General features: G+C 43.3%; 36 non-coding genes across 36 annotated transcripts; 19 read left to right on the top strand and 17 right to left on the bottom strand.

Annotated features, from left to right (window-relative positions):
* Positions 1-353: 353 nt before the first annotated feature.
* Positions 354-425, bottom strand: trnaw-cca (transfer RNA tryptophan (anticodon CCA)). Its single transcript has one exon. It is a non-coding gene; the product is annotated as a tRNA-Trp (tRNA).
* A 148-nt stretch (positions 426-573) lies between these two features.
* Positions 574-646, top strand: trnak-uuu (transfer RNA lysine (anticodon UUU)). The gene has a single exon. It is a non-coding gene; the product is annotated as a tRNA-Lys (tRNA).
* A 375-nt stretch (positions 647-1,021) lies between these two features.
* trnaw-cca (transfer RNA tryptophan (anticodon CCA)) lies at positions 1,022-1,093 on the bottom strand. The gene has a single exon. It is a non-coding gene; the product is annotated as a tRNA-Trp (tRNA).
* Positions 1,094-1,241: 148 nt separating this feature from the next.
* Positions 1,242-1,314, top strand: trnak-uuu (transfer RNA lysine (anticodon UUU)). The gene has a single exon. It is a non-coding gene; the product is annotated as a tRNA-Lys (tRNA).
* A 374-nt stretch (positions 1,315-1,688) lies between these two features.
* On the bottom strand, positions 1,689-1,760 carry trnaw-cca (transfer RNA tryptophan (anticodon CCA)). Its single transcript has one exon. It is a non-coding gene; the product is annotated as a tRNA-Trp (tRNA).
* A 596-nt stretch (positions 1,761-2,356) lies between these two features.
* Positions 2,357-2,428, bottom strand: trnaw-cca (transfer RNA tryptophan (anticodon CCA)). Its single transcript has one exon. It is a non-coding gene; the product is annotated as a tRNA-Trp (tRNA).
* Positions 2,429-2,576: 148 nt separating this feature from the next.
* On the top strand, positions 2,577-2,649 carry trnak-uuu (transfer RNA lysine (anticodon UUU)). Its single transcript has one exon. It is a non-coding gene; the product is annotated as a tRNA-Lys (tRNA).
* Positions 2,650-3,024: 375 nt separating this feature from the next.
* trnaw-cca (transfer RNA tryptophan (anticodon CCA)) lies at positions 3,025-3,096 on the bottom strand. The gene has a single exon. It is a non-coding gene; the product is annotated as a tRNA-Trp (tRNA).
* A 596-nt stretch (positions 3,097-3,692) lies between these two features.
* trnaw-cca (transfer RNA tryptophan (anticodon CCA)) lies at positions 3,693-3,764 on the bottom strand. Its single transcript has one exon. It is a non-coding gene; the product is annotated as a tRNA-Trp (tRNA).
* A 149-nt stretch (positions 3,765-3,913) lies between these two features.
* On the top strand, positions 3,914-3,986 carry trnak-uuu (transfer RNA lysine (anticodon UUU)). Its single transcript has one exon. It is a non-coding gene; the product is annotated as a tRNA-Lys (tRNA).
* Positions 3,987-4,361: 375 nt separating this feature from the next.
* On the bottom strand, positions 4,362-4,433 carry trnaw-cca (transfer RNA tryptophan (anticodon CCA)). Its single transcript has one exon. It is a non-coding gene; the product is annotated as a tRNA-Trp (tRNA).
* A 596-nt stretch (positions 4,434-5,029) lies between these two features.
* On the bottom strand, positions 5,030-5,101 carry trnaw-cca (transfer RNA tryptophan (anticodon CCA)). The gene has a single exon. It is a non-coding gene; the product is annotated as a tRNA-Trp (tRNA).
* Positions 5,102-5,249: 148 nt separating this feature from the next.
* On the top strand, positions 5,250-5,322 carry trnak-uuu (transfer RNA lysine (anticodon UUU)). Its single transcript has one exon. It is a non-coding gene; the product is annotated as a tRNA-Lys (tRNA).
* Positions 5,323-5,917: 595 nt separating this feature from the next.
* trnak-uuu (transfer RNA lysine (anticodon UUU)) lies at positions 5,918-5,990 on the top strand. The gene has a single exon. It is a non-coding gene; the product is annotated as a tRNA-Lys (tRNA).
* A 595-nt stretch (positions 5,991-6,585) lies between these two features.
* trnak-uuu (transfer RNA lysine (anticodon UUU)) lies at positions 6,586-6,658 on the top strand. The gene has a single exon. It is a non-coding gene; the product is annotated as a tRNA-Lys (tRNA).
* Positions 6,659-7,252: 594 nt separating this feature from the next.
* trnak-uuu (transfer RNA lysine (anticodon UUU)) lies at positions 7,253-7,325 on the top strand. The gene has a single exon. It is a non-coding gene; the product is annotated as a tRNA-Lys (tRNA).
* Positions 7,326-7,699: 374 nt separating this feature from the next.
* Positions 7,700-7,771, bottom strand: trnaw-cca (transfer RNA tryptophan (anticodon CCA)). Its single transcript has one exon. It is a non-coding gene; the product is annotated as a tRNA-Trp (tRNA).
* Positions 7,772-8,367: 596 nt separating this feature from the next.
* Positions 8,368-8,439, bottom strand: trnaw-cca (transfer RNA tryptophan (anticodon CCA)). The gene has a single exon. It is a non-coding gene; the product is annotated as a tRNA-Trp (tRNA).
* Positions 8,440-8,587: 148 nt separating this feature from the next.
* On the top strand, positions 8,588-8,660 carry trnak-uuu (transfer RNA lysine (anticodon UUU)). Its single transcript has one exon. It is a non-coding gene; the product is annotated as a tRNA-Lys (tRNA).
* A 595-nt stretch (positions 8,661-9,255) lies between these two features.
* Positions 9,256-9,328, top strand: trnak-uuu (transfer RNA lysine (anticodon UUU)). Its single transcript has one exon. It is a non-coding gene; the product is annotated as a tRNA-Lys (tRNA).
* A 595-nt stretch (positions 9,329-9,923) lies between these two features.
* trnak-uuu (transfer RNA lysine (anticodon UUU)) lies at positions 9,924-9,996 on the top strand. The gene has a single exon. It is a non-coding gene; the product is annotated as a tRNA-Lys (tRNA).
* Positions 9,997-10,370: 374 nt separating this feature from the next.
* trnaw-cca (transfer RNA tryptophan (anticodon CCA)) lies at positions 10,371-10,442 on the bottom strand. The gene has a single exon. It is a non-coding gene; the product is annotated as a tRNA-Trp (tRNA).
* Positions 10,443-10,590: 148 nt separating this feature from the next.
* trnak-uuu (transfer RNA lysine (anticodon UUU)) lies at positions 10,591-10,663 on the top strand. The gene has a single exon. It is a non-coding gene; the product is annotated as a tRNA-Lys (tRNA).
* A 374-nt stretch (positions 10,664-11,037) lies between these two features.
* On the bottom strand, positions 11,038-11,109 carry trnaw-cca (transfer RNA tryptophan (anticodon CCA)). The gene has a single exon. It is a non-coding gene; the product is annotated as a tRNA-Trp (tRNA).
* Positions 11,110-11,257: 148 nt separating this feature from the next.
* Positions 11,258-11,330, top strand: trnak-uuu (transfer RNA lysine (anticodon UUU)). The gene has a single exon. It is a non-coding gene; the product is annotated as a tRNA-Lys (tRNA).
* A 595-nt stretch (positions 11,331-11,925) lies between these two features.
* Positions 11,926-11,998, top strand: trnak-uuu (transfer RNA lysine (anticodon UUU)). The gene has a single exon. It is a non-coding gene; the product is annotated as a tRNA-Lys (tRNA).
* Positions 11,999-12,372: 374 nt separating this feature from the next.
* On the bottom strand, positions 12,373-12,444 carry trnaw-cca (transfer RNA tryptophan (anticodon CCA)). The gene has a single exon. It is a non-coding gene; the product is annotated as a tRNA-Trp (tRNA).
* Positions 12,445-12,593: 149 nt separating this feature from the next.
* trnak-uuu (transfer RNA lysine (anticodon UUU)) lies at positions 12,594-12,666 on the top strand. Its single transcript has one exon. It is a non-coding gene; the product is annotated as a tRNA-Lys (tRNA).
* A 375-nt stretch (positions 12,667-13,041) lies between these two features.
* On the bottom strand, positions 13,042-13,113 carry trnaw-cca (transfer RNA tryptophan (anticodon CCA)). The gene has a single exon. It is a non-coding gene; the product is annotated as a tRNA-Trp (tRNA).
* An 817-nt stretch (positions 13,114-13,930) lies between these two features.
* On the top strand, positions 13,931-14,003 carry trnak-uuu (transfer RNA lysine (anticodon UUU)). The gene has a single exon. It is a non-coding gene; the product is annotated as a tRNA-Lys (tRNA).
* A 375-nt stretch (positions 14,004-14,378) lies between these two features.
* On the bottom strand, positions 14,379-14,450 carry trnaw-cca (transfer RNA tryptophan (anticodon CCA)). Its single transcript has one exon. It is a non-coding gene; the product is annotated as a tRNA-Trp (tRNA).
* Positions 14,451-14,598: 148 nt separating this feature from the next.
* On the top strand, positions 14,599-14,671 carry trnak-uuu (transfer RNA lysine (anticodon UUU)). Its single transcript has one exon. It is a non-coding gene; the product is annotated as a tRNA-Lys (tRNA).
* A 375-nt stretch (positions 14,672-15,046) lies between these two features.
* Positions 15,047-15,118, bottom strand: trnaw-cca (transfer RNA tryptophan (anticodon CCA)). Its single transcript has one exon. It is a non-coding gene; the product is annotated as a tRNA-Trp (tRNA).
* Positions 15,119-15,267: 149 nt separating this feature from the next.
* On the top strand, positions 15,268-15,340 carry trnak-uuu (transfer RNA lysine (anticodon UUU)). Its single transcript has one exon. It is a non-coding gene; the product is annotated as a tRNA-Lys (tRNA).
* A 375-nt stretch (positions 15,341-15,715) lies between these two features.
* On the bottom strand, positions 15,716-15,787 carry trnaw-cca (transfer RNA tryptophan (anticodon CCA)). The gene has a single exon. It is a non-coding gene; the product is annotated as a tRNA-Trp (tRNA).
* Positions 15,788-15,935: 148 nt separating this feature from the next.
* Positions 15,936-16,008, top strand: trnak-uuu (transfer RNA lysine (anticodon UUU)). Its single transcript has one exon. It is a non-coding gene; the product is annotated as a tRNA-Lys (tRNA).
* Positions 16,009-16,120: the final 112 nt, after the last annotated feature.

Raw genomic sequence — 16,120 nt, 5'->3', positions numbered from 1 at the left:
TCAGAAGCAAGTCTTTCTATAATTGCAATTTCTGTCACTTTCCATGACATGTTCACGTGTGGACAATACAATCCCATAGCCAAAACAGCTTAGTCTGAAAACTTTAGGATTTTTAATCTGAACCTCCAGGTTTAAACTCCCTGTTTGAAGACTGATTTAAGTCTGTCAATCACATAGCATCATCTGATATAGGAATTTGCAGTGTGCCATGCTTTTGTGAGAGACGACTGTCATCTAAAGCATCATCGGATTGGTCGTTGTTTAGCAACATTTGAACTGTAAAGCCACATTGGTACTTGTGCTGATTCATTGACTTCGTTGTGCAAAGGCAGAGATTGCACACATCAAAATGCTGACCACGACGTGATTTGAACACGCAACCTTCTGATCTGGAGTCAGACGCGCTACCGTTGCGCCACGAGGTCTTGGAAGAATCTCATTTATGGGGGGGATGCCTAGTTCAGATTTCGTTGACTGTATCAATTGGAATGAAGGCCTGTGTCTCTGGGGAAATGTACGATCTGACATGCATCTGCCCGTCAGGTTAGGTGTAGGAAAACAGTCACATGCAGAGCCCGGATAGCTCAGTCGGTAGAGCATCAGACTTTTAATCTGAGGGTCCAGGGTTCAAGTCCCTGTTCAGGCGTCCTTTTAATATTCAACTTCCTTCAAAAGCAAGTCTTTCTATAATTGCAATTTCTGTCACTTTCCATGACATGTTCACGTGTGGACAATACAATCCCATAGCCAAAACAGCTTAGTCTGAAAACTTTAGGATTTTTAATCTGAACCTCCAGGTTTAAACTCCCTGTTTGAAGACTGATTTAAGTCTGTCAATCACATAGCATCATCTGATATAGGAATTTGCAGTGTGCCATTCTTTTGTGAGAGACGACTGTCATCTAAAGCATCATCGGATTGGTCGTTGTTTAGCAACATTTGAACTGTAAAGCCACATTGGTACTTGTGCTGATTCATTGACTTCGCTGTGTAAAGGCAGCGATTTCACACATCAAAATTCTGACCACGACGTGATTTGAACACGCAACCTTCTGATCTGGAGTCAGACACGCTACCGTTGCGCCACGAGGTCTTGGAAGAATCTCATCTATGGGGGGGATGCCTAGTTCAGATTTCGTTGACTGTATCAATTGGAATGAAGGCCTGTGTCTCTGGGGAAATGTACGATCTGACATGCATCTGCCCGTCAGGTTCGGTGTATGAAAACAGTCACATGCAGAGCCCGGATAGCTCAGTCGGTAGAGCATCAGACTTTTAATCTGAGGGTCCAGGGTTCAAGTCCCTGTTCAGGTGTCTTTTAATATTCAACTTCCTTCAGAAGCAAGTCTTTCTATAATTGCAATTTCTGTCACTTTCCATGACATGTTCACGTGTGGACAATACAATCCCATAGCCAAAACAGCTTAGTCTGAAAACTTTAGGATTTTTAATCTGAACCTCCAGGTTTAAACTCCCTGTTTGAAGACTGATTTAAGTTTGTCAATCACATAGCATCATCTGATATAGGAATTTGCAGTGTGCCATGCTTTTGTGAGAGACGACTGTCATCTAAAGCATCATCGGATTGGTCGTTGTTTAGCAACATTTGAACTGTAAAGCCACATTGGTACTTGTGCTGATTCATTGACTTTGTTGTGCAAAGGCAGAGATTGCACACATCAAAATTCTGACCACGACGTGATTTGAACACGCAACCTTCTGATCTGGAGTCAGACGCGCTACCGTTGCGCCACGAGGTCTTGGAAGAATCTCATTTATGGGGGGGATGCCTAGTTCAGATTTCGTTGACTGTATCAATTGGAATGAAGGCCTGTGTCTCTGGGGAAATGTACGATCTGACATGCATCTGCCCGGCAGGTTCGGTGTATGAAAACAGTTACATGTAGAGCCCGGATAGCTCAGTCGGTAGAGCATCAGACTTTTAGTCTGAGGGTCCAGGGTTCAAGTCCCTGTTCAGGTGTCTTTTTAATATTCACCTTCCTTCAGAAGCAAGTCTTTCTATAATTGCAATTTCTGTCACTTTCCATGACACGTTCACGTGTGGACAATACAATCCCATAGCCAAAACAGCTTAGTCTGAAAACTTTAGGATTTTTAATCTGAACCTCCAGGTTTAAACTCCCTGTTTGAAGACTGATTTAAGTCTGTCAATCACATAGCATCATCTGATATAGGAATTTGCAGTGTGCCATTCTTTTGTGAGAGACGACTGTCATCTAAAGCATCATCGGATTGGTCGTTGTTTAGCAACATTTGAACTGTAAAGCCACATTGGTACTTGTGCTGATTCATTGACTTCGCTGTGTAAAGGCAGCGATTTCACACATCAAAATTCTGACCACGACGTGATTTGAACACGCAACCTTCTGATCTGGAGTCAGACGCGCTACCGTTGCGCCACGAGGTCTTGGAAGAATCTCATCTATGGGGGGGATGCCTAGTTCAGATTTCGTTGACTGTATCAATTGGAATGAAGGCCTGTGTCTCTGGGGAAATGTACGATCTGACATGCATCTGCCCGTCAGGTTAGGTGTATGAAAACAGTCACATGCAGAGCCCGGATAGCTCAGTCGGTAGAGCATCAGACTTTTAATCTGAGGGTCCAGGGTTCAAGTCCCTGTTCAGGCGTCCTTTTAATATTCAACTTCCTTCAGAAGCAAGTCTTTCTATAATTGCAATTTCTGTCACTTTCCATGACATGTTCACGTGTGGACAATACAATCCCATAGCCAAAACAGCTTAGTCTGAAAACTTTAGGATTTTTAATCTGAACCTCCAGGTTTAAACTCCCTGTTTGAAGACTGATTTAAGTCTGTCAATCACATAGCATCATCTGATATAGGAATTTGCAGTGTGCCATTCTTTTGTGAGAGACGACTGTCATCTAAAGCATCATCGGATTGGTCGTTGTTTAGCAACATTTGAACTGTAAAGCCACATTGGTACTTGTGCTGATTCATTGACTTCGCTGTGTAAAGGCAGCGATTTCACACATCAAAATTCTGACCACGACGTGATTTGAACACGCAACCTTCTGATCTGGAGTCAGACACGCTACCGTTGCGCCACGAGGTCTTGGAAGAATCTCATCTATGGGGGGGGATGCCTAGTTCAGATTTCGTTGACTGTATCAATTGGAATGAAGGCCTGTGTCTCTGGGGAAATGTACGATCTGACATGCATCTGCCCGTCAGGTTAGGTGTATGAAAACAGTCACATGCAGATCCCGGATAGCTCAGTCGGTAGAGCATCAGACTTTTAATCTGAGGGTCCAGGGTTCAAGTCCCTGTTCAGGCGTCCTTTTAATATTCAACTTCCTTCAGAAGCAAGTCTTTCTATAATTGCAATTTCTGTCACTTTCCATGACATGTTCACGTGTGGACAATACAATCCCATAGCCAAAACAGCTTAGTCTGAAAACTTTAGGATTTTTAATATGAACCTCCAGGTTTAAACTCCCTGTTTGAAGACTGATTTAAGTCTGTCAATCACATAGCATCATCTGATATAGGAATTTGCAGTGTGCCATGCTTTTGTGAGAGACGACTGTCATCTAAATCATCATCGGATTGGTCGTTGTTTAGCAACATTTGAACTGTAAAGCCACATTGGTACTGTGCTGAATCATTGACTTCGCTGTGTAAAGGCAGCAATTGCACACATCAAATTTCTGACCACAACGTGATTTGAACACGCAACCTTCTGATCTGGAGTCAGACGCGCTACCGTTGCGCCACGAGGTCTTGGAAGAAAGTCATCTATGGGGGGGATGCCTAGTTCAGATTTCGTTGACTGTATCAATTGGAATGAAGGCCTGTATCTCTGGGAAAATGTACGATCTGACATTCATCTTCCCTTTCAGGTTCGGTGTATGAAAACATTCACATGCAGAGCCCGGATAGCTCAGTCGGTAGAGCATCAGACTTTTAATCTGAGGGTCCAGGGTTCAAGTCCCTGTTCAGGCGTCCAATTAATATTCAACTTCCTTCAGAAGCAAGTCTTTCTATAATTGCAATTTCTGTCACTTTCCATGACATATTCACGTGTGGACAATACAATCCCATAGCCAAAACAGCTTAGTCTGAAAACGTTAGGATTTTTAATCTGAACCTCCAGGTTTAAACTCCCTGTTTGAAGACTGATTTAAGTTTGTCAATCACATAGCATCATCTGATATAGGAATTTGCAGTGTGCCATGCTTTTGTGAGAGACGACTGTCATCTAAAGCATCATCGGATTGGTCGTTGTTTAGCACCATTTGAACTGTAAAGCCACATTGGTACTTGTGCTGATTCATTGACTTCGTTGTGCAAAGGCAGAGATTGCACACATCAAAATTCTGACCACGACGTGATTTGAACACGCAACCTTCTGATCTGGAGTCAGACGCGCTACCGTTGCGCCACGAGGTCTTGGAAGAATCTCATTTATGGGGGGGATGCCTAGTTCAGATTTCGTTGACTGTATCAATTGGAATGAAGGCCTGTGTCTCTGGGGAAATGTACGATCTGACATGCATCTGCCCGGCAGGTTCGGTGTATGAAAACAGTTACATGTAGAGCCCGGATAGATCATTCGGTAGAGCATCAGAATTTTAATCTGAGGGTCCAGGGTTCAAGTCCCTGTTCAGGTGTCTTTTTAATATTCACCTTCCTTCAGAAGCAAGTCTTTCTATAATTGCAATTTCTGTCACTTTCCATGACATGTTCACGTGTGGACAATACAATCCCATAGCCAAAACAGCTTAGTCTGAAAACTTTAGGATTTTTAATCTGAACCTCCAGGTTTAAACTCCCTGTTTGAAGACTGATTTAAGTCTGTCAATCACATAGCATCATCTGATATAGGAATTTGCAGTGTGCCATTCTTTTGTGAGAGACGACTGTCATCTAAAGCATCATCGGATTGGTCGTTGTTTAGCAACATTTGAACTGTAAAGCCACATTGGTACTTGTGCTGATTCATTGACTTCGCTGTGTAAAAGCAGCGATTTCACACATCAAAATTCTGACCACGACGTGATTTGAACACGCAACCTTCTGATCTGGAGTCAGACGCGCTACCGTTGCGCCACGAGGTCTTGGAAGAATCTCATCTATGGGGGGGATGCCTAGTTCAGATTTCGTTGACTGTATCAATTGGAATGAAGGCCTGTGTCTCTGGGGAAATGTACGATCTGACATGCATCTGCCCGTCAGGTTAGGTGTATGAAAACAGTCACATGCAGAGCCCGGATAGCTCAGTCGGTAGAGCATCAGACTTTTAATCTGAGGGTCCAGGGTTCAAGTCCCTGTTCAGGCGTCCTTTTAATATTCAACTTCCTTCAGAAGCAAGTCTTTCTATAATTGCAATTTCTGTCACTTTCCATGACATGTTCACGTGTGGACAATACAATCCCATAGCCAAAACAGCTTAGTCTGAAAACTTTAGGATTTTTAATCTGAACCTCCAGGTTTAAACTCCCTGTTTGAAGACTGATTTAAGTCTGTCAATCACATAGCATCATCTGATATAGGAATTTGCAGTGTGCCATTCTTTTGTGAGAGACGACTGTCATCTAAAGCATCATCGGATTGGTCGTTGTTTAGCAACATTTGAACTGTAAAGCCACATTGGTACTTGTGCTGATTCATTGACTTCGCTGTGTAAAGGCAGCGATTTCACACATCAAAATTCTGACCACGACGTGATTTGAACACGCAACCTACTGATCTGGAGTCAGACGCGCTACCGTTGCGCCACGAGGACTTGGAAGAATCTCATCTATGGGGGGGATGCCTAGTTCAGATTTCGTTGACTGTATCAATTGGAATGAAGGCCTGTGTCTCTGGGGAAATGTACGATCTGACATGCATCTGCCCGTCAGGTTAGGTGTATGAAAACAGTCACATGCAGAGCCCGGATAGCTCAGTCGGTAGAGCATCAGACTTTTAATCTGAGGGTCCAGGGTTCAAGTCCCTGTTCAGGCGTCCTTTTAATATTCAACTTCCTTCAGAAGCAAGTCTTTCTATAATTGCAATTTCTGTCACTTTCCATGACATATTCACGTGTGGACAATACAATCCCATAGCCAAAACAGCTTAGTCTGAAAACTTTAGGATTTTTAATCTGAACCTCCAGGTTTAAACTCCCTGTTTGAAGACTGATTTAAGTTTGTCAATCACATAGCATCATCTGATATAGGAATTTGCAGTGTGCCATTCTTTTGTGAGAGACGACTGTCATCTAAAGCATCATCGGATTGGTCGTTGTTTAGCAACATTTGAACTGTAAAGCCACATTGGTACTTGTGCTGATTCATTGACTTCGCTGTGTAAAGGCAGCGATTTCACACATCAAAATTCTGACCACGACGTGATTTGAACACGCAACCTACTGATCTGGAGTCAGACGCGCTACCGTTGCGCCACGAGGACTTGGAAGAATCTCATCTATGGGGGGGATGCCTAGTTCAGATTTCGTTGACTGTATCAATTGGAATGAAGGCCTGTGTCTCTGGGGAAATGTACGATCTGACATGCATCTGCCCGTCAGGTTAGGTGTATGAAAACAGTCACATGCAGAGCCCGGATAGCTCAGTCGGTAGAGCATCAGACTTTTAATCTGAGGGTCCAGGGTTCAAGTCCCTGTTCAGGTGTCCTTTTAATATTCAACTTCCTTCAGAAGCAAGTCTTTCTATAATTGCAATTTCTGTCACTTTCCATGACATGTTCACGTGTGGACAATACAATCCCATAGCCAAAACAGCTTAGTCTGAAAACTTTAGGATTTTTAATCTGAACCTCCAGGTTTAAACTCCCTGTTTGAAGACTGATTTAAGTCTGTCAATCACATAGCATCATCTGATATAGGAATTTGCAGTGTGCCATGCTTTTGTGAGAGACGACTGTCATCTAAAGCATCATCGGATTGGTCGTTGTTTAGCAACATTTGAACTGTAAAGCCACATTGGTACTGTGCTGATTCATTGACTTCGCTGTGTAAAGGCAGCAATTGCACACATCAAATTTCTGACCACAACGTGATTTGAACACGCAACCTTCTGATCTGGAGTCAGACGCGCTACCGTTGCGCAACGAGGTCTTGGAAGAATCTCATCTATGGGGGGGATGCCTAGTTCAGATTTCGTTGACTGTATCAATTGGAATGAAGGCCTGTGTCTCTGGGGAAATGTACGATCTGACATGCATCTGCCCGTCAGGTTAGGTGTATGAAAACATTCACATGCAGAGCCCGGATAGCTCAGTCGGTAGAGCATCAGACTTTTAATCTGAGTGTCCAGGGTTCAAGTCCCTGTTCAGGCGTCCTTTTAATATTCAACTTCCTTCAGAAGCAAGTCTTTCTATAATTGCAATTTCTGTCACTTTCCATGACATGTTCACGTGTGGACAATACAATCCCATAGCCAAAACAGCTTAGTCTGAAAACTTTAGGATTTTTAATCTGAACCTCCAGGTTTAAACTCCCTGTTTGAAGACTGATTTAAGTCTGTCAATCACATAGCATCATCTGATATAGGAATTTGCAGTGTGCCATGCTTTTGTGAGAGACGACTGTCATCTAAATCATCATCGGATTGGTCGTTGTTTAGCAACATTTGAACTGTAAAGCCACATTGGTACTGTGCTGAATCATTGACTTCGCTGTGTAAAGGCAGCAATTGCACACATCAAATTTCTGACCACAACGTGATTTGAACACGCAACCTTCTGATCTGGAGTCAGACGCGCTACCGTTGCGCCACGAGGTCTTGGAAGGAAGTCATCTATGGGGGGGATGCCTAGTTCAGATTTCGTTGACTGTATCAATTGGAATGAAGGCCTGTGTCTCTGGGGAAATGTACGATCTGACATGCATCTGCCCGGCAGGTTCGGTGTATGAAAACAGTTACATGTAGAGCCCGGATAGATCATTCGGTAGAGCATCAGAATTTTAATCTGAGGGTCCAGGGTTCAAGTCCCTGTTCAGGTGTCTTTTTAATATTCACCTTCCTTCAGAAGCAAGTCTTTCTATAATTGCAATTTCTGTCACTTTCCATGACATGTTCACGTGTGGACAATACAATCCCATAGCCAAAACAGCTTAGTCTGAAAACTTTAGGATTTTTAATCTGAACCTCCAGGTTTAAACTCCCTGTTTGAAGACTGATTTAAGTCTGTCAATCACATAGCATCATCTGATATAGGAATTTGCAGTGTGCCATTCTTTTGTGAGAGACGACTGTCATCTAAAGCATCATCGGATTGGTCGTTGTTTAGCAACATTTGAACTGTAAAGCCACATTGGTACTTGTGCTGATTCATTGACTTCGCTGTGTAAAAGCAGCGATTTCACACATCAAAATTCTGACCACGACGTGATTTGAACACGCAACCTTCTGATCTGGAGTCAGACGCGCTACCGTTGCGCCACGAGGTCTTGGAAGAATCTCATCTATGGGGGGGATGCCTAGTTCAGATTTCGTTGACTGTATCAATTGGAATGAAGGCCTGTGTCTCTGGGGAAATGTACGATCTGACATGCATCTGCCCGTCAGGTTAGGTGTATGAAAACAGTCACATGCAGAGCCCGGATAGCTCAGTCGGTAGAGCATCAGACTTTTAATCTGAGGGTCCAGGGTTCAAGTCCCTGTTCAGGCGTCCTTTTAATATTCAACTTCCTTCAGAAGCAAGTCTTTCTATAATTGCAATTTCTGTCACTTTCCATGACATGTTCACGTGTGGACAATACAATCCCATAGCCAAAACAGCTTAGTCTGAAAACTTTAGGATTTTTAATCTGAACCTCCAGGTTTAAACTCCCTGTTTGAAGACTGATTTAAGTCTGTCAATCACATAGCATCATCTGATATAGGAATTTGCAGTGTGCCATTCTTTTGTGAGAGACGACTGTCATCTAAAGCATCATCGGATTGGTCGTTGTTTAGCAACATTTGAACTGTAAAGCCACATTGGTACTTGTGCTGATTCATTGACTTCGCTGTGTAAAGGCAGCGATTTCACACATCAAAATTCTGACCACGACGTGATTTGAACACGCAACCTACTGATCTGGAGTCAGACGCGCTACCGTTGCGCCACGAGGACTTGGAAGAATCTCATCTATGGGGGGGATGCCTAGTTCAGATTTCGTTGACTGTATCAATTGGAATGAAGGCCTGTGTCTCTGGGGAAATGTACGATCTGACATGCATCTGCCCGTCAGGTTAGGTGTATGAAAACAGTCACATGCAGAGCCCGGATAGCTCAGTCGGTAGAGCATCAGACTTTTAATCTGAGGGTCCAGGGTTCAAGTCCCTGTTCAGGCGTCCTTTTAATATTCAACTTCCTTCAGAAGCAAGTCTTTCTATAATTGCAATTTCTGTCACTTTCCATGACATATTCACGTGTGGACAATACAATCCCATAGCCAAAACAGCTTAGTCTGAAAACTTTAGGATTTTTAATCTGAACCTCCAGGTTTAAACTCCCTGTTTGAAGACTGATTTAAGTTTGTCAATCACATAGCATCATCTGATATAGGAATTTGCAGTGTGCCATTCTTTTGTGAGAGACGACTGTCATCTAAAGCATCATCGGATTGGTCGTTGTTTAGCAACATTTGAACTGTAAAGCCACATTGGTACTTGTGCTGATTCATTGACTTCGCTGTGTAAAGGCAGCGATTTCACACATCAAAATTCTGACCACGACGTGATTTGAACACGCAACCTACTGATCTGGAGTCAGACGCGCTACCGTTGCGCCACGAGGACTTGGAAGAATCTCATCTATGGGGGGGATGCCTAGTTCAGATTTCGTTGACTGTATCAATTGGAATGAAGGCCTGTGTCTCTGGGGAAATGTACGATCTGACATGCATCTGCCCGTCAGGTTAGGTGTATGAAAACAGTCACATGCAGAGCCCGGATAGCTCAGTCGGTAGAGCATCAGACTTTTAATCTGAGGGTCCAGGGTTCAAGTCCCTGTTCAGGTGTCCTTTTAATATTCAACTTCCTTCAGAAGCAAGTCTTTCTATAATTGCAATTTCTGTCACTTTCCATGACATGTTCACGTGTGGACAATACAATCCCATAGCCAAAACAGCTTAGTCTGAAAACTTTAGGATTTTTAATCTGAACCTCCAGGTTTAAACTCCCTGTTTGAAGACTGATTTAAGTCTGTCAATCACATAGCATCATCTGATATAGGAATTTGCAGTGTGCCATGCTTTTGTGAGAGACGACTGTCATCTAAAGCATCATCGGATTGGTCGTTGTTTAGCAACATTTGAACTGTAAAGCCACATTGGTACTGTGCTGATTCATTGACTTCGCTGTGTAAAGGCAGCAATTGCACACATCAAATTTCTGACCACAACGTGATTTGAACACGCAACCTTCTGATCTGGAGTCAGACGCGCTACCGTTGCGCCACGAGGTCTTGGAAGAATCTCATCTATGGGGGGGATGCCTAGTTCAGATTTCGTTGACTGTATCAATTGGAATGAAGGCCTGTGTCTCTGGGGAAATGTACGATCTGACATGCATCTGCCCGTCAGGTTAGGTGTATGAAAACATTCACATGCAGAGCCCGGATAGCTCAGTCGGTAGAGCATCAGACTTTTAATCTGAGTGTCCAGGGTTCAAGTCCCTGTTCAGGCGTCCTTTTAATATTCAACTTCCTTCAGAAGCAAGTCTTTCTATAATTGCAATTTCTGTCACTTTCCATGACATGTTCACGTGTGGACAATACAATCCCATAGCCAAAACAGCTTAGTCTGAAAACTTTAGGATTTTTAATCTGAACCTCCAGGTTTAAACTCCCTGTTTGAAGACTGATTTAAGTCTGTCAATCACATAGCATCATCTGATATAGGAATTTGCAGTGTGCCATGCTTTTGTGAGAGACGACTGTCATCTAAATCATCATCGGATTGGTCGTTGTTTAGCAACATTTGAACTGTAAAGCCACATTGGTACTGTGCTGAATCATTGACTTCGCTGTGTAAAGGCAGCAATTGCACACATCAAATTTCTGACCACAACGTGATTTGAACACGCAACCTTCTGATCTGGAGTCAGACGCGCTACCGTTGCGCCACGAGGTCTTGGAAGGAAGTCATCTATGGGGGGGATGCCTAGTTCAGATTTCGTTGACTGTATCAATTGGAATGAAGGCCTGTGTCTCTGGGGAAATGTACGATCTGACATGCATCTGCCCGGCAGGTTCGGTGTATGAAAACAGTTACATGTAGAGCCCGGATAGCTCAGTCGGTAGAGCATCAGACTTTTAATCTGAGGGTCCAGGGTTCAAGTCCCTGTTCAGGTGTCTTTTTAATATTCACCTTCCTTCAGAAGCAAGTCTTTCTATAATTGCAATTTCTGTCACTTTCCATGACATGTTCACGTGTGGACAATACAATCCCATAGCCAAAACAGCTTAGTCTGAAAACTTTAGGATTTTTAATCTGAACCTCCAGGTTTAAACTCCCTGTTTGAAGACTGATTTAAGTCTGTCAATCACATAGCATCATCTGATATAGGAATTTGCAGTGTGCCATTCTTTTGTGAGAGACGACTGTCATCTAAAGCATCATCGGATTGGTCGTTGTTTAGCAACATTTGAACTGTAAAGCCACATTGGTACTTGTGCTGATTCATTGACTTCGCTGTGTAAAGGCAGCGATTTCACACATCAAAATTCTGACCACGACGTGATTTGAACACGCAACCTACTGATCTGGAGTCAGACGCGCTACCGTTGCGCCACGAGGACTTGGAAGAATCTCATCTATGGGGGGGATGCCTAGTTCAGATTTCGTTGACTGTATCAATTGGAATGAAGGCCTGTGTCTCTGGGGAAATGTACGATCTGACATGCATCTGCCCGTCAGGTTAGGTGTATGAAAACAGTCACATGCAGAGCCCGGATAGCTCAGTCGGTAGAGCATCAGACTTTTAATCTGAGGGTCCAGGGTTCAAGTCCCTGTTCAGGTGTCCTTTTAATATTCAACTTCCTTCAGAAGCAAGTCTTTCTATAATTGCAATTTCTGTCACTTTCCATGACATGTTCACGTGTGGACAATACAATCCCATAGCCAAAACAGCTTAGTCTGAAAACTTTAGGATTTTTAATCTGAACCTCCAGGTTTAAACTCCCTGTTTGAAGACTGATTTAAGTCTGTCAATCACATAGCATCATCTGATATAGGAATTTGCAGTGTGCCATGCTTTTGTGAGAGACGACTGTCATCTAAAGCATCATCGGATTGGTCGTTGTTTAGCAACATTTGAACTGTAAAGCCACATTGGTACTGTGCTGATTCATTGACTTCGCTGTGTAAAGGCAGCAATTGCACACATCAAATTTCTGACCACAACGTGATTTGAACACGCAACCTTCTGATCTGGAGTCAGACGCGCTACCGTTGCGCCACGAGGTCTTGGAAGAAAGTCATCTATGGGGGGGATGCCTAGTTCAGATTTCGTTGACTGTATCAATTGGAATGAAGGCCTGTGTCTCTGGGGAAATGTACGATCTGACATTCATCTTCCCTTTCAGGTTCGGTGTATGAAAACAGTCACATGCAGAGCCCGGATAGCTCAGTCGGTAGAGCATCAGACTTTTAATCTGAGGGTCCAGGGTTCAAGTCCCTGTTCAGGCGTCCATTTAATATTCAACTTCCTTCAGAAGCAAGTCTTTCTATAATTGCAATTTCTGTCACTTTCCATGACATGTTCACGTGTGGACAATACAATCCCATAGCCAAAACAGCTTAGTCTGAAAACTTTAGGATTTTTAATCTGAACCTCCAGGTTTAAACTCCCTGTTTGAAGACTGATTTAAGTTTGTCAATCACATAGCATCATCTGATATAGGAATTTGCAGTGTGCCATGCTTTTGTGAGAGACGACTGTCATCTAAAGCATCATCGGATTGGTCGTTGTTTAGCAACGTTTGAACTGTAAAGCCACATTGGTACTTGTGCTGATTCATTGACTTCGTTGTGCAAAGGCAGAGATTGCACACATCAAAATTCTGACCACGACGTGATTTGAACACGCAACCTTCTGATCTGGAGTCAGACGCGCTACCGTTGCGCCACGAGGTCTTGGAAGAATCTCATTTATGGGGGGGATGCCTAGTTCAGATTTCGTTGACTGTATCAATTGGAATGAAGGCCTGTGTCTCTGGGGAAATGTACGATCTGACATGCATCTGCCCGGCAGGTTCGGTGTATGAAAACAGTTACATGTAGAGCCCAGATAGCTCAGTCGGTAGAGCATCAGACTTTTAATCTGAGGGTCCAGGGTTCAAGTCCCTGTTCAGGTGTCTTTTTAATATTCACCTTCCTTCAGAAGCAAGTCTTTCTATAATTGCAATTTCTGTCACTTTCCATGACATGTTCACGTGTGGACAATACAATCCCATAGCCAAAACAGCTTAGTCTGAAAACTTTAGGATTTTTAATCTGAACCTCCAGGTTTAAACTCCCTGTTTGAAGACTGATTTAAGTCTGTCAATCACATAGCATCATCTGATATAGGAATTTGCAGTGTGCCATTCTTTTGTGAGAGGCGACTGTCATCTAAAGCATCATCGGATTGGTCGTTGTTTAGCAACATTTGAACTGTAAAGCCACATTGGTACTTGTGCTGATTCATTGACTTCGCTGTGTAAAGGCAGCGATTTCACACATCAAATTTCTGACCACAACGTGATGTGAACACGCAACCTTCTGATCTGGAGTCAGACGCGCTACCGTTGCGCCACGAGGTCTTGGAAGAAAGTCATCTATGGGGGGGATGCCTAGTTCAGATTTCGTTGACTGTATCAATTGGAATGAAGGCCTGTGTCTCTGGGGAAATGTACGATCTGACATTCATTTTCCCTTTCAGGTTCGGTGTATGAAAACAGTCACATGCAGAGCCCGGATAGCTCAGTCGGTAGAGCATCAGACTTTTAATCTGAGGGTCCAGGGTTCAAGTCCCTGTTCAGGCGTCCTTTTAATATTCAACTTCCTTCAGAAGCAAGTCTTTCTATAATTGCAATTTCTGTCACTTTCCATGACATGTTCACGTGTGGACAATACAATCCCATAGCCAAAACAGCTTAGTCTGAAAACTTTAGGATTTTTAATCTGAACCTCCAGGTTTAAACTCCCTGTTTGAAGACTGATTTAAGTTTGTCAATCACATAGCATCATCTGATATAGGAATTTGCAGTTTGCCATGCTTTTGTGAGAGACGACTGTCATCTAAAGCATCATCGGATTGGTCGTTGTTTAGCAACATTTGAACTGTAAAGCCACATTGGTACTTGTGCTGATTCATTGACTTCGTTGTGCAAAGGCAGAGATTGCACACATCAAAATTCTGACCACGACGTGATTTGAACACGCAACCTTCTGATCTGGAGTCAGACGCGCTACCGTTGCGCCACAAGGTCTTGGAAGAATCTCATTTATAGGGGGGAGGCCTAGTTCAGATTTCGTTGACTGTATCAATTGGAATGAAGGCCTGTGTCTCTGGGGAAATGTACAATCTGACATGCATCTGCCCGGCAGGTTCGGTGTATGAAAACAGTTACATGTAGAGCCCGGATAGCTCAGTCGGTAGAGCATCAGACTTTTAATCTGAGGGTCCAGGGTTCAAGTCCCTGTTCAGGCGTCCTTTTAATATTCAACTTCCTTCAGAAGCAAGTCTTTCTATAATTGCAATTTCTGTCACTTTCCATGACATGTTCACGTGTGGACAATACAATCCCATAGCCAAAACAGCTTAGTCTGAAAACTTTAGGATTTTTAATCTGAACCTCCAGGTTTAAACTCCCTGTTTGAAGACTGATTTAAGTCTGTCAATCACATAGCATCATCTGATATAGGAATTTGCAGTGTGCCATTCTTTTGTGAGAGACGACTGTCATCTAAAGCATCATCGGATTGGTCGTTGTTTAGCAACATTTGAACTGTAAAGCCACATTGGTACTTGTGCTGATTCATTGACTTCGCTGTGTAAAGGCAGCGATTTCACACATCAAATTTCTGACCACAACGTGATTTGAACACGCAACCTTCTGATCTGGAGTCAGACGCGCTACCGTTGCGCCACGAGGTCTTGGAAGAAAGTCATCTATGGGGGGGATGCCTAGTTCAGATTTCGTTGACTGTATCAATTGGAATGAAGGCCTGTGTCTCTGGGGAAATGTACGATCTGACATTCATCTTCCCTTTCAGGTTCGGTGTATGAAAACAGTCACATGCAGAGCCCGGATAGCTCAGTCGGTAGAGCATCAGACTTTTAATCTGAGGGTCCAGGGTTCAAGTCCCTGTTCAGGCGTCCTTTTAATATTCAACTTCCTTCAGAAGCAAGTCTTTCTATAATTGCAATTTCTGTCACTTTCCATGACATGTTCACGTGTGGACAATACAATCCCATAGCCAAAACAGCTTAGTCTGAAAACTTTAGGATTTTTAATCTGAACCTCCAGGTTTAAACTCCCTGTTTGAAGACTGATTTAAGTCTGTCAATCACATAGCATCATCTGATATAGGAATTTGCAGTGTGCCATTCTTTTGTGAGAGACGACTGTCATCTAAAGCATCATCGGATTGGTCGTTGTTTAGCAACATTTGAACTGTAAAGCCACATTGGTACTTGTGCTGATTCATTGACTTCGCTGTGTAAAGGCAGCGATTTCACCCATCAAAATTCTGACCACGACGTGATTTGAACACGCAACCTTCTGATCTGGAGTCAGACGCGCTACCGTTGCGCCACGAGGTCTTGGAAGAATCTCATCTATGGGGGGGATGCCTAGTTCAGATTTCGTTGACTGTATCAATTGGAATGAAGGCCTGTGTCTCTGGGGAAATGTACGATCTGACATGCATCTGCCCGTCAGGTTAGGTGTATGAAAACAGTCACACGCAGAGCCCGGATAGCTCAGTCGGTAGAGCATCAGACTTTTAATCTGAGGGTCCAGGGTTCAAGTCCCTGTTCAGGCGTCCTTTTAATATTCAACTTCCTTCAGAAGCAAGTCTTTCTATAATTGCAATTTCTGTCACTTTCCATGACATGTTCACGTGTGGACAATACAATCCCATAGCCAAAACAGCT

The sequence above is a fragment of the Salvelinus fontinalis genome, chromosome 3, assembly GCF_029448725.1.
Source record: "Salvelinus fontinalis isolate EN_2023a chromosome 3, ASM2944872v1, whole genome shotgun sequence".
Taxonomy (NCBI): domain Eukaryota; kingdom Metazoa; phylum Chordata; class Actinopteri; order Salmoniformes; family Salmonidae; genus Salvelinus; species Salvelinus fontinalis.
Note: the sequence above shows the minus strand (reverse complement) of the source record. Positions and strands in the feature narration are given on the sequence as shown.